Raw genomic sequence first — 12,547 nt, forward strand, 5'->3', positions numbered from 1 at the left:
CTGACCTGGTGTCTTATTTTCTGACTTTCTGAAAAATAGATCTACATATATGTAAGTGCTCTAGGGCCCATTTTAATGCTTTGCAAAATAAGCGACATCAGCTTGGGAATTGTAACTGCTGTGGTATGCCTGGATCCTAATGACTAGGATAGGAAAACTAGAAATAGTTGGAACTTAAAAAAACCATAAACAATAGCACCAGACTGCAGGCTGAATCAACCTTTCTAAAGCTTGCCCATTCTTAGAGAAATAGCTGCAAAGGTTTTGGAGTTAAATTTTGATGTTTTTAAGGCATGTGAGTGCTTGTAACTCAAGTGTTTTGGTCAGAATTAGATGTCAGATAACATTTGCTGCAGGCAAAAGGCTGCCTACACTCCAGTGGTGGGATTCAATACTTTTACTACCGTTTCTGTGGCTTAGTGGGCGAGGCAGGGGAAGGATCCAGTCAGAGGTGGTATTTGCCGGTTCTCAGAACTACTCAAAATTTCACTACTGGTTCTCCAGAACTGATCAGAACCTGCTGAATACCACCTCTGCTACACTCCCTCCAGGAAGTCATGCTGAGAAAGCCATTCCTGGTGATGAAGACGTTGACTTCTGAATTACGCTCTTTGGTTTCTCTTCCCAAACTGGAGTTTGTAAAGAAACGAACACAGGTTGATTTGTCTGACAATCCAGTATCTGCCTTTTAGCAGTCCTCTGAACTATCAAATGCATATGAGGATAGTTCTTTAGAGAGAGATCATGCTTTGCCTTGTGAAGAAGAAGGAACAGCCTGGTCCAGTTCTCCTCAGGAGCTGGAATTCATCTAAGTGCAGTTCAGTCTGTACTGTCATAGAAGCAGTTTAAGGAGCGAAATGACGGCCTTGTACAGCTTAAGCCAAATGTGGAATATGGCAGATATTTTTTTCGTAGCTAACTCTGAGCAATGGCACCTGGAGTAACAGAATAACAGAGCTGGAAAGGACCTGAAGATCTTCTAGTCCAGGGGTCTCCAACCTTGGCAAGTTTAAGACTTGTGGACTTCAACTCCCAGAATTCCTCAGCCAGCTCAGCTTTGCTGGCTGAGGAATTCTGGGAGTTGAAGTCCACAAGTCTTAAAGTTGCCAAGGTTGGAGACCCCTGTCCACCCTAGGTCTTCTCGTTTTGTTCAAGCAGGAAACTTATACCATTTCATACAAATGGTTGTCCAATCTCTTCTTAAAAGCCTCCAATGTTAAAAGCCTCCATAACAGCTGGTGGCAGGTCATTATAATTGTTCTGTCAGGACATTTCTTCTTAATTCTAGGCTGGTTCTTTCCTTGATTAGTTTCCATCCATTGCTTCTTATCCTACCTTCAGGTGCTTTGGAGAAGAAATTGATCCCCTCTTCTTTGTGGCAGCCCCTTAGATATTGGAACACTGCTATCATGTCATTCCTAGCCCTTGTTTTCATTAAACTAGACATATCCAATTCCTGCAACCTTTATATGTTTTAGCCTCCAGTTTCCTAGTCTTCTTTTTTATTTATTTTATTTATTTATTTATTTGATTTGTCAATTGTTTACAAGATAATAAGTATAAGTGTATACATAGTTATGAATACATGAAATGGGTACATATAAGAAAAATAAAAGATTTTATTTTGTTCTTGTCTGCACTCTTTCTAGAGTCTTATATTGTGGTGACCAAAACTGAATGTAGTATTCCAATTGTGGTCTTACCAAGGCATTATAAAGTGTTATTAACAGTTTATAAGTGTTCTTGATTCTTGATGATCTTGATTCTATCCCTCTATTAATGCAGCCTAGGTCTGCCTTAACAGAGGGATGGCCTAACTCAGGAACCTGTGCCTTCTGAAATGAACCCAATATCTTGGGCAAGGCCATTTCTATTCAGCATGGAGGAAAGTTTCTTAAGAAAAAAAGAAGATTACACAGTTCCATAGTCCTTTGGACAGAAGTAAAGCAACTCTTTGCCTGCCAACAGCTCTGCCCATTCCTGGTAAAAGCTAATTATGCTTAATGATTTAATCATCCTTCATAGAGTGTTCAGATACAATATCCAGCTCAAACTTCTACTTCAGGGAACCTCTTAAAAACAGAATGGAAAAGCTCCCATCCAATTCAGGGGATGACATGATGAAAATTGATATGTCAAAAGAACAGAATGCACACAAGTCATTGGTGTGACAAATGGAATTCTTATGTTGGTGTATTTATTTTCAGCAGGTATAATTCCAAAGAGAGAGAGAGAGAGGGAGAGAGAGAGTGGGGGAGGGGGGAAGGGGAGGCGGACTTCACTTTTATAGGCAGGTAATAATAACAGATATTAACTTTGACTATTCATCCATGCGCTAGGAGACTCTCAACTGATGTTTAACAGAGGGTACCCTAATTGCTTCAGTTTTGTGCAGTTTTCTGCTCTCCCGTTGACACATTGTGTAAGTCTGTAAGTCTCTAGGATGAGCAAACCTGGCCGGCCCCCCAAATCTGTTCAAGTAAACACTGATGCCAGGTTGTCACCTAAAGGAAGAAGCTGCCCCTTCCCCATCTGAATGGCATGCCTTCACCAGGTGTTTTTTTTTTTTTACCTGACAAGCCCTCTACCATCATCGGCCTCTGGCAGAAATCATGGGACCCCAGAGTCATTCTGATCTCTGAAGCATTTAATAGAGCCACGGCAAAACTTTCAATACGCTCCTGTCTTCCTGTAGCTCCTGCTGGCGTGAATTCCACAAACATTTCCAAATCCTGACAGGATATAACTTGGGGAATTCAGAAAGAGGGAGATGCGTATGAATGGAGATCTTGTCCGAGGCATTAGAGAGCAGTGTTCACTTTTGGACAATTGGTAGCTGAGACAATGGCTAGTTTCTCTGTTGGATTACTTGTTCCTTCTCTTCTCAATTAACTTTGTTTATCACAAGCTTAATCTAACTTTGAAAGGGGGGGGGTTGGGAACATTTCCATCTCTGTACCTCCCCTCCCCACTCCATTCATGACCTCCTTAAAAGGGTCAGTAGTTACCTTTTCAGGAGGGAAAACCTCATTTTAATTTTCATAAACAGAAATCGAGGGTATGAGAGAAATAAGAGGATTATTTGCTAACTCCTTTAGATTGTTCAATGTCTTCTTGCCTTTCTGGATCTATCTGCAAAATGGAACAACTGTACTGCCTGGATACGCTAATCCGTTGCATCTAAAGCAAGTAAAGGGATGATAAATATTTTAAATCTGGTTGTCCAAGGAAGTGTTTTATTTAAAGAAAGATGATAATTAGTCATTGTTTGTTTTGTATCAGCTTTTTATCCAGTAACCTGTCTGTTCCATTTTTATACCAAGCTTCTTTTGAAAGATGAGCTGGCATTGTTCTTGAATATATATTTCTCTGAAATATACATTTTCATTCTGAAATATCCATTTAGCTCTGTTTTAACTTAAAATATGTGCTTTATAGTCAGTGTTTATAAATAGTGATCTGTGTGGCAAAATCTGTAGAACAGCCTCTTTCTTATATATTCCAGCCAAATTTCTCTGTTGGCTTTATTTAGATTCAAGCCTCCCTGGATTTATATCAAATAGGAAATGGCTCTGTGTTGGGGGATGGAAGAATCGGTCCAACTGTCTCAGAACTTGTGATTTACAATATTTATACCAGATCCATTCATTTTTATTCAGGCATTTAATGTATGCCCAATGGTCATTTTTGTGCATTTATTCATTGGTCTAAAACTTGATATTATAATATGGCACAGGGATTAAGATGCTTACAGTCATCAGTAACTGGATTGAAATAAACATTTCAGCTAGAAATTGCAATAGGGTAGACTGTGAAATACATTTTAAGATGTATTTTGGCAAAATGTTTGTGGCTATGACTGCTTTTAATTTTTCAAAATACGGGCTGTCCTTTAGAGGCTTCATCTCTTGATGGATAGTCACCCACGGAGAGAATAGGATGCCAGACCAAAGAAATCTCTTGGGTGATCCAGCACAAAATGTCTTATATTCATTATACACCCTCCCAAAGTAAATCTGACATGCGGATCAGTCTCAGAGGAGAACCTCATGGGATCAGGAGTCAGAACCTGATGATGAGAATACCTTTGAATGTCAGCAGCTATCAAACTCACAAACAGGTCCAAGTTAAGGGATTGTGGGAATTGTTGTTCCAAACACCTGAAAGGCACCAGTTTGGCTATTCAGGGTAGACATACAGCACGTATGTTTATGTAACATTAACAAGGGTAGGGCTTCACACTTTGTGACAGTCTTTATTCATATTTGTTGAACCAACCATCACGGTTGGGTTCGTGGGTTAGTAAGAAAAGTAAGATCACCCTTTGAGTTGATGCTGCTTATTCATGGCCAATTTTCATTTTCAAATTTGCATTTCATGCTGTATCATTTTTCAGAAGTACCCTATATGTGTTTGTGGACCTAGGAGTCCTTTTCAAACTATTTTTGCAGCTGTTTATGAAGAAAAGGAGGGTAGAAAGCTTTGAAGAATATGTGCGTGTGTGTATGTGTGCATGTGTACACGAATATATATATATATTTGTTTTCTGAGGTTCTCACGGGTATTTGTATGTGGATCTTTGGTTGTTCGGGTTTTCTCCCGCGTAAGATTTGAAGTATCTAGGCAACGTTTCGATGAAGTCTCATTCATCATCTTCAGGCTTCTGTCTTCGGCTCTGTGCTTCTCAGAGTGATGTGAGATTGCAGCTGCTTCTTCCTTTTAACTGCTAGTGGGTGTGTGACTTGATTGGGTGGGGGCTTGGCTGTGTTCTGATTGGGTGGGGGTGTGTTCTCATTGGTAGGGGGTTTGGCTGTGTTCTGATTGGTTGGGGGGTTGGCTGTGTTCTGATTGGCTGGAGGCGTGTTCTGTTCAGGTGGGGGCTTGGTTGTGCTCAGGTTAATCTTAGTTGCTGGGGTATTTGAGTTGGTGAGCTGTGATCTTGCTGTTTGGCTTCGAGTTCGTGGTCGTGCTGCATCTTCATAGTGGGTGTTGGTTTGCTTCGTGTATGGCTCGGAGGGGTTTGAAGTGAGTAGTGATGCAGCTGCAGTGCGGCTTCTGGTCCGTGGTCATGTCTCATCTTCTGAGTGGGTGTGAGTCTGTTTTCTACATGGAAGTGTGGTGGTGGCATCTTGTGTGGCTCTCATGGGTATGGGTCTGGTGTCATTCTTCATGTTAGGTACTTGTCCCATTTTCTGACAGTGAGAACATTCAACCAATGGAACAGCTTGCCTTCAGAAGTTGTGGGAGCTTCATTATTGGAAGCTTTCAAGAAGAGATTGGACTGCCATTTGTCAGAAATGGTGTAGGGTCTCCTGCTTGGGTGGGGAGTTGTTCTGAATGACCTACATGGTCCCTTCCAACTTTGTTAATCTGTATATGCAGTGCAGGGGGAGGGGATGGTTTAATGCACACAACCTAATCCTGTACGTGGACAAATGGAGTTCTCATGCTCGCCTGTCACTTTTGCAGCTTGGTTCCCAACAGCTGCAGACTGATACCAGTCCTCATTAGACAATAAAGATGTTGCATAATTATTTAAAAACGTTGCTGTTTAATATTTGGAGTTCTCATGCTTATTGTTGAATGGGACATCTATCTAAAGGCCCCTTCTTAGGACACTTGGTGATCAGACAAATCAGTCATCAATGCACAGATAGACACAAACCATATTTACCATTCCAAAAAGACAATGTGAACCCTAAGAAGGAAGCAAAAAGACCAGGACACATCCCCTCTAGTAACCAATACCCAGAGAAGCAGGGATTAACACCAGACAAATGATCAAACAGAAAAAAAGGACCCTGATCAAGGAATTACCAAGGAAAAAACACACACACATCAAGCAGTATTGACAGAAAGCAAAAATAATAAACAGGGGTATAAACAGGGAGAAAACCCCACATTCACTTTCACTGATGATGTTACCTAGTTGGATAATAAAACATCTGCAAGGAAACAATCAAGCTCAGTTAGCATCAAGAACTCCACATCTTTTTCATTCCCCTTTTGAGATAAAAGGGGGGAAAAAAAGTAAGGAAACCTTTAGAAATCTGTTTCGTCTTAGCCTTCAATATACCTCTGGCTAAACAGAGCCTTTTTATAGATACATATAAAAATAAACGTGATATAATACAGCAAATGTTTTGGCTTAGTGGAGATGTGTGTGCATACCAGTATTATATGTATGAGAATGCTGGGAAGCTTGACATTAAAACAAATCTTTTCTTTTCACTTTTTATAGGGCAGGAAAGAAAAGGCAATGTTTTGCTATGAAAGCACCTTCCCCCATCTGGAAAAAATGGCTTTTTGGACTCTATTGTGGCTCATTGTCTAAAAATAGGATGAAGACAAATTGTTATCATTTGCGAAAGCCCATGGCAATAATGATAAATGAACAATTTTTTTTTACCCTCTGAAGTCATTGCTTAAGGCTTTCTCTGGGATCAACAATGTTAAACTGCTAAACTTGCCTCATCTGCATTTGCAGAAGGTTTACAAATGGCTTTGTAAACAATTTTAGCCAGAGCGTTAATCTCTCTTCCACAAGTAGAGCTTGCATGATCTATGATTGATTTGCAATTTAAAATGACACTGAAACCCCAAAACAGATATGAGAGAAACTTTCAATGAATAATGCTTTGGTTGACAAGAAAAGATAAGGCACATCTTTCATCTGATAGTGGGCTGTTTTTGATAAATATTGTTCATAATGGAGAATCTTGAAACCATTAATGTGTGGATAGAACATTACTAGTTTCTGACTGGAAGCTCCAAGCCCCTTTTCCTCAGTGAGAGCAGTAAGTATGAAGCCCCTTCAACCATGTACCTTGCTTAAAAATATACAGATGCCATCCAGCAATTCTTCTCCTCATTCCATTAATTGGCTCTTTCCGGTTCAAATCTGCACATACAACAGGCAAAAACGGTATAAATGCTGCCTTATTATGGGCTGGATTCAGCAGTATTGATACAAGAGAAAAGAGATTCTAACAAAGGGGAGGTGTGAATGATGGTTTTGGAAAAAGGACCATTTTCAACCGAGATAGGAAGGGATGATCCTTTCCTTAAGCAAAGTGAAATCATGGCTTTGTCCAAAAAATTTGGGGTCTTCTGGAAGGGCAGCCAAAGAATTACTTGTTTGAAGACTATACAGGTAGTCCTGGATGTGTGACCACAATGGAGCCCAACATTTCTGTTGCTAAGCGAGACAGTTGTTAAATGAATTTTGCCTGATTTTACAACTTGCTACAGTTGTTAAATGAAACACTGCAGTTGTTAAGTTAATAGCCCGGTTTTCAGTGGTGGGATTCAGTGTGGGTGTGTCTTGGTGGGTGTGGCAAGGGAAGGATACTGAATGGAAAAATCTCCATTCCCTCCCCACTCCTGGAGGAAAGTTATTATAAAATCCCCATTCCCTCCCCACCCCACAAACCTGCTTTCCAGCTCTGTTTTCCTGTGCAAGGCAACAAAAGAAGACCCAGCCAATCAGCTGGGACTCAGGAGGCGGAGACTAGATGGGGGCGGGGCCAGTCAGAGGTGGGATTTGCCGGTTCTCTGAACTACTCAAAATTTCCACTACCGGTTCTCCAGAACTGGTCAGAACCTGCTGAATACCACCTCTGCCAGGTTGTTAAGTCTTCCCTATTGAGTTTGCTTGTCTGGAGGTCGTAAAAGGGGATCACATGACCCCGGGATAATGCAACCATCATAAATATGAATCAGTTGACAAGCATCTGAATTTTGATCATGTGACCATGGAGATGCTGCAATGGTTGTTAAATGTGAAAAAGGCTCATGAGTCACTTTTTTTTTTCAATGCCATTGTAAGTTTGAATAGTCCCTAAAAGAACTGTTGTAAGTCGAGTGGCTTTGGACTTTTCTGGAAAGACAAAGACAGCAAAATAATTATTTGTTTGAAGATTGCATTATTTCATTTTTACTTCCAGGAGTTACGACAGAGTGTTCTACCTAATACGTCTAAATAATTTGACTAGATTTTTTGCTTTTGTTTTGAATACTATGCACTTTGACGTAAGTGAGTGAGGGTGCAAGCTTTGTTTGTTACTACAGAAAAAAATAATAGGATGTTATTTTAAGTTAATTTTCACATCCTTTCCCAAAGGACAGTTTTGTTTTGGCATAGGGTGGAGATCAAGATTATAATGAGGCTATCATTTCCTACTATGCAGAATGTAATAAGAACAAAACTCTGCCCTATTTTTGAAAAAAGGTAAATAAATCTTTGCACACACACACACACACACACACACACACACACCCTGGCTAAGATTATTTTAATTGTGGTTTATTCAATCAATCAAAGAACATGACAAAATCTTACCAGTTGTTCTGAATCTTGAACTAACCGTGCATGTTACAGCATGGGAGGCTAACGTGATTGTTTACGGTTCAATGTCCAATGTTAACAAAGCTCAGAAGATATTTGTCAGCTTACTTTTATGTTGTGATCAAATATAGATGTCCCATAGTAACTAGAGTTAGGCACCTCTAATAAATCTTTAAAGTAGTTCTCTGAACAGATACCTGAGACACCCAAATCACTTTCAAACTGTCTGGAAATATTGTTTTTCCCTTTTCTTCATGGGAGAGATGGAGAAGAAGTGGCCATTGAAGAAGGTTGACTTGTTATACCATGTATAAATATTTTACTAACGTACAGTACAAAAGATAATTAAGCTTGATTTAGAGGAAAAAATGACTCCCTGTTTTGCTCAGTAACAAAAGTTAGACCAACATTGTTTCTTATTTTAAATACTAATGGTTTGTCAAACTTATTTCATGGCGTTAAGAATAGAAGTCTACTTTTGATGGGAAAGGGCATACTGTGTGGTGTAAATAGCTATAAACTCTTAGCAGTTTTCTTAGGAAAGCTACTGCCTCACTTTGCCTCATGTCCCTGACTCTGAGGATAACACACCTTTTTAAAAAATAAGTTCTCTTTGCTCTTATATATAGGAAGATACTCATGAAAAATAATCTGATGTTGAAGAAGGCTTTAAATTAAAATTGCGCAATACTGCCCAAATGGTTGTCAAAAACTCACCAACAAAATGGTGGATGCTGGGTGGTATGAATTCCCCCCATGCACTCGCAAGTAAGTAAAGTAATCACTCCCCCTAGAATCCAGCCATTTCGGATTTCAGCAGCACAGTTTTTGAGGGTGAGGTGCTTGAATGTGGGAGATCTCCTGATCAGGATTCTTGAAACAAACTAGACCAGATTCAAACTAAAGATGCATGTAATGTAAGACATATCTTTATTATAAGACATATATTACATGCATCGTTAATATAGGGTCTCCTGCTTGAGCAGGGGGTTGGACTGGAAGACCTCCAAGATCCCTTTCAGGTCTACTCTACCCTACTCTACTCTACTCTACTCTACTCTACTCTACTCTACTCTACTCTACTCTACTCTACTCTACTCTATTCTATTCTCTCCTATCCTATCCTATCCTATCCTACTCTACCCTACCCTACCCTACCCTACCCTACCCTACCCTACCCTACCCCACTGAGCCATTACAGAATTCTGGTAACTCCGGTGTATTGCACAGGCTTTCTACCTGCAGTGAGATCAACATTCAAAATCATGTGCCTTTTTAAAGACATGCAGTACAAAGGGATGGATGGCCTTCTGTTTGGCAGGAAGTCCTGTTTCTATCAGTTCTTGTTTTGATACTGGACAGATCTAGTGTGACAATAAACACTCCTTTTCTTGCTCCTTAGAAATAGTGTTTTGAGGAGCTAGACCTTTGGAGAAACTACTATTGATGATGACGTCTGTCTTTCTGGATTGTTGGAAGTTGAACTTAGTACCGTTGCTAATTTCTGTTGTATACTTTGCCATCATATTGAAGCTTCACCAGCTGCTTAAACATCCTAATGGAATAACAACCTTGGGAGATGTATTTCTTCATGAGATTTTACCTTGCGATTTCATCGAAACACGAGAACGCAGTGAAGACCCCTGAGAAACTATTGCATTCCCAAAACCAAGGTATTGTATTCTGGAGACAAGGATCACAAAGGCTCATGGCAAGAATTTATGTTCTTGGTAGCCAATGTCACTGTGCAAGTAAGTAATAGCATTATTGGTACAAAGAGGTCATGTCTGTGTTGTCATTTTGACGTCAAGGGTTCTTACAGATGTCTATGTTCATACACAAATTCATTCACAACTTATCATTAGGGGCAAGGACACCACACTTCACTAACACAAATTCCATGTTAGCTTTGGAAGCCATATCGAGATCCGGTGCTCCCACACTTCCACATCTGAGCCTGGGAAAGTGGGAGGAGGGGAATATATTGGAGTATATCTAGTTAGACATAATAACATTCTTTTTCTGATTCAAGGTCAGGTTGTGTTGCGCATAACTGAGAGGAAGTCTTAACTGGGGAGGGATGGTGATTGGGCCATGTGGTGGATAATGGGTGCAGGGGATGGATTTTGTAGTTTTTACTTATTGTAAGGAAGCCCAGAACTTTCAGATTCAGGATTCCACAGTGGTGCCAGTTACTAGCCAAATAAAAGGAACTTTTGAGAGATGGCTGTCTCGGAGTTATTGGGTGGAATGGAGTGTTGCTGGAATGCTGACATTCCATCCATGTTCTTTTCTCCTTGGAAGGAAATTGTGGGTATCCATCTATCTATCTATCTATCTATCTATCTATCTATCTATCTATCTATCTATCTATCTACCTATCATCTATCTATCTATCTATCTATCTATCTATCTATCTATCTATCTATCTACCTACCTACCTACCTACCTATTACATCTATCTATTTAATTATCTATCTATCTATCTATCTATCTACCTATCATCTATCTATCTATCTATCTATCTATCTATCTATCCATCCATCCATCCATCCATCCATACATGCGTTATGTACATGTACTTATACATTATAGATACCTGCACACACGGTTGCCTGGCACTGATGCAAATGCTCTCGAAGTCCACAGTAAACCCATTTTCTGCCAAGGTATGCCTGTCACCTTGACAGACGCGTGCAATTGTGAAAAAGAAAAAAAACACACCTGCAATTATGAATGCATCCAGTGTGCAGCATTGTCCTTGAATGTATCTTTAGCACTGCTGGTGTCTTTGTATTAGTACTTGGATATGAGGCCAGGGAACAGAGAGCAAAGGGATCAAGATGCAGAGTGGATAAATAAGAGCTGCCCATGTTTGTTCACAAACAGTCTGTAGCTCCTTTCCATCGACTGGCGATGAGACCTATTCACTGAAGAAAGTAAAGCGGGGTGCTGTTTAAATGGGATAGGTCACTTGGCTGGAAGCAGGAACAAGAGGTTTGAAAACCATCCGTAATTGCTAGTAAGGAGGGTCTATCATTCTGCTTTGTCCTTGCAGCCCAAGATTGCCACTGCATTGACAAACAGTTGGCACCCAGCCTCCTTTCTTTGTAGTGCAACGGCTTCCAAAAAGAATCAGGGACAAAAAGGAGATAGAAAGGAATTCACAGGAAACAGCAGTCCCATTATTTTAATTTCATTTTATATAAGGGTTCTTCTCGCTGCGTATGTGTTATAATTTGAGTTCCCATTTTCTGCAGTAGTTTGAATGGGAAAGCCAAATGGTTAAAACCAGAGGTGGTACTCAGCAGGTTCTGACCAGTTCTGGAGAACCAGTAGCAGAAATTTTGAGTAGTTTGGAGAACCGGCAAATCCCACCCCTGACTGGCTCCACCCCCATTTCTTCTCTGCCTTCCGAGTCCCAGCTGATCGGCTGGGTCTCCTTTGGTTGCCCTGAACAGGAGAACAGATCTGGAAAGCAGATTAGGTGGGTGGGGTGGGGAGGGAATGGAGATTTTGCAGTAATCTTCCCCTGCCACGCCCACCAAGCCACACCCACAGAAGTAAAAATTTTTGTATCCCACCACTGTTTAAAACCTTAGGAATTTTTATAGTAGAAATGAATAAATTGGTACCTTCCAGATATTCTGGACTTTATCACCCATAAGCTGCTTTCTGGCATGGCTGATGCACAGATGTTTGGTCCTGATCATTTGATAAGGAGTATTTTAGAACAGGGGTCTCCAACCTTGGCATCTTTAAGACTAGCTGGCTGTGGAATTCTGGGAGTTGAAGTCCACAAGTCTTAAAGTTGCCAAGGTTAGAGACCCCTGTTTTAGAACACAGGCAGACAACTATTCTGAATATAAACTTTCATCAACCCAATTAAAAACTTTCAAGAGGAAGCTTGTAGGTGTCCTTCTACAAGGCTGATTTGCAGATGTTTTCAGTGACCTTGGTGCCTTACTGTCCAAAAGTTATGGGGTAGCATGAGCATTAAACAACATGTTTACAAGCCCTTCCAGAAGTGGCAAGTCTACTTCACCTGGATTCCAAATTGTGGAGAAGTTTGTAAGCACCCTGCCACAGGTAATCCTTGAATTACAACCACAAATGGGACCAGAATTTCCATTGCTAAGCAAAGTGTTGTTAAGTGAAATTGTGCCTGATTTTACCTACTTTAGTTACAGCTCTTCTCCC

Source organism: Pseudonaja textilis, chromosome 11 (genome assembly GCF_049901715.1).
Source record: "Pseudonaja textilis isolate UNSWEBS1 chromosome 11, rPseTex1.2, whole genome shotgun sequence".
Taxonomy (NCBI): domain Eukaryota; kingdom Metazoa; phylum Chordata; class Lepidosauria; order Squamata; family Elapidae; genus Pseudonaja; species Pseudonaja textilis.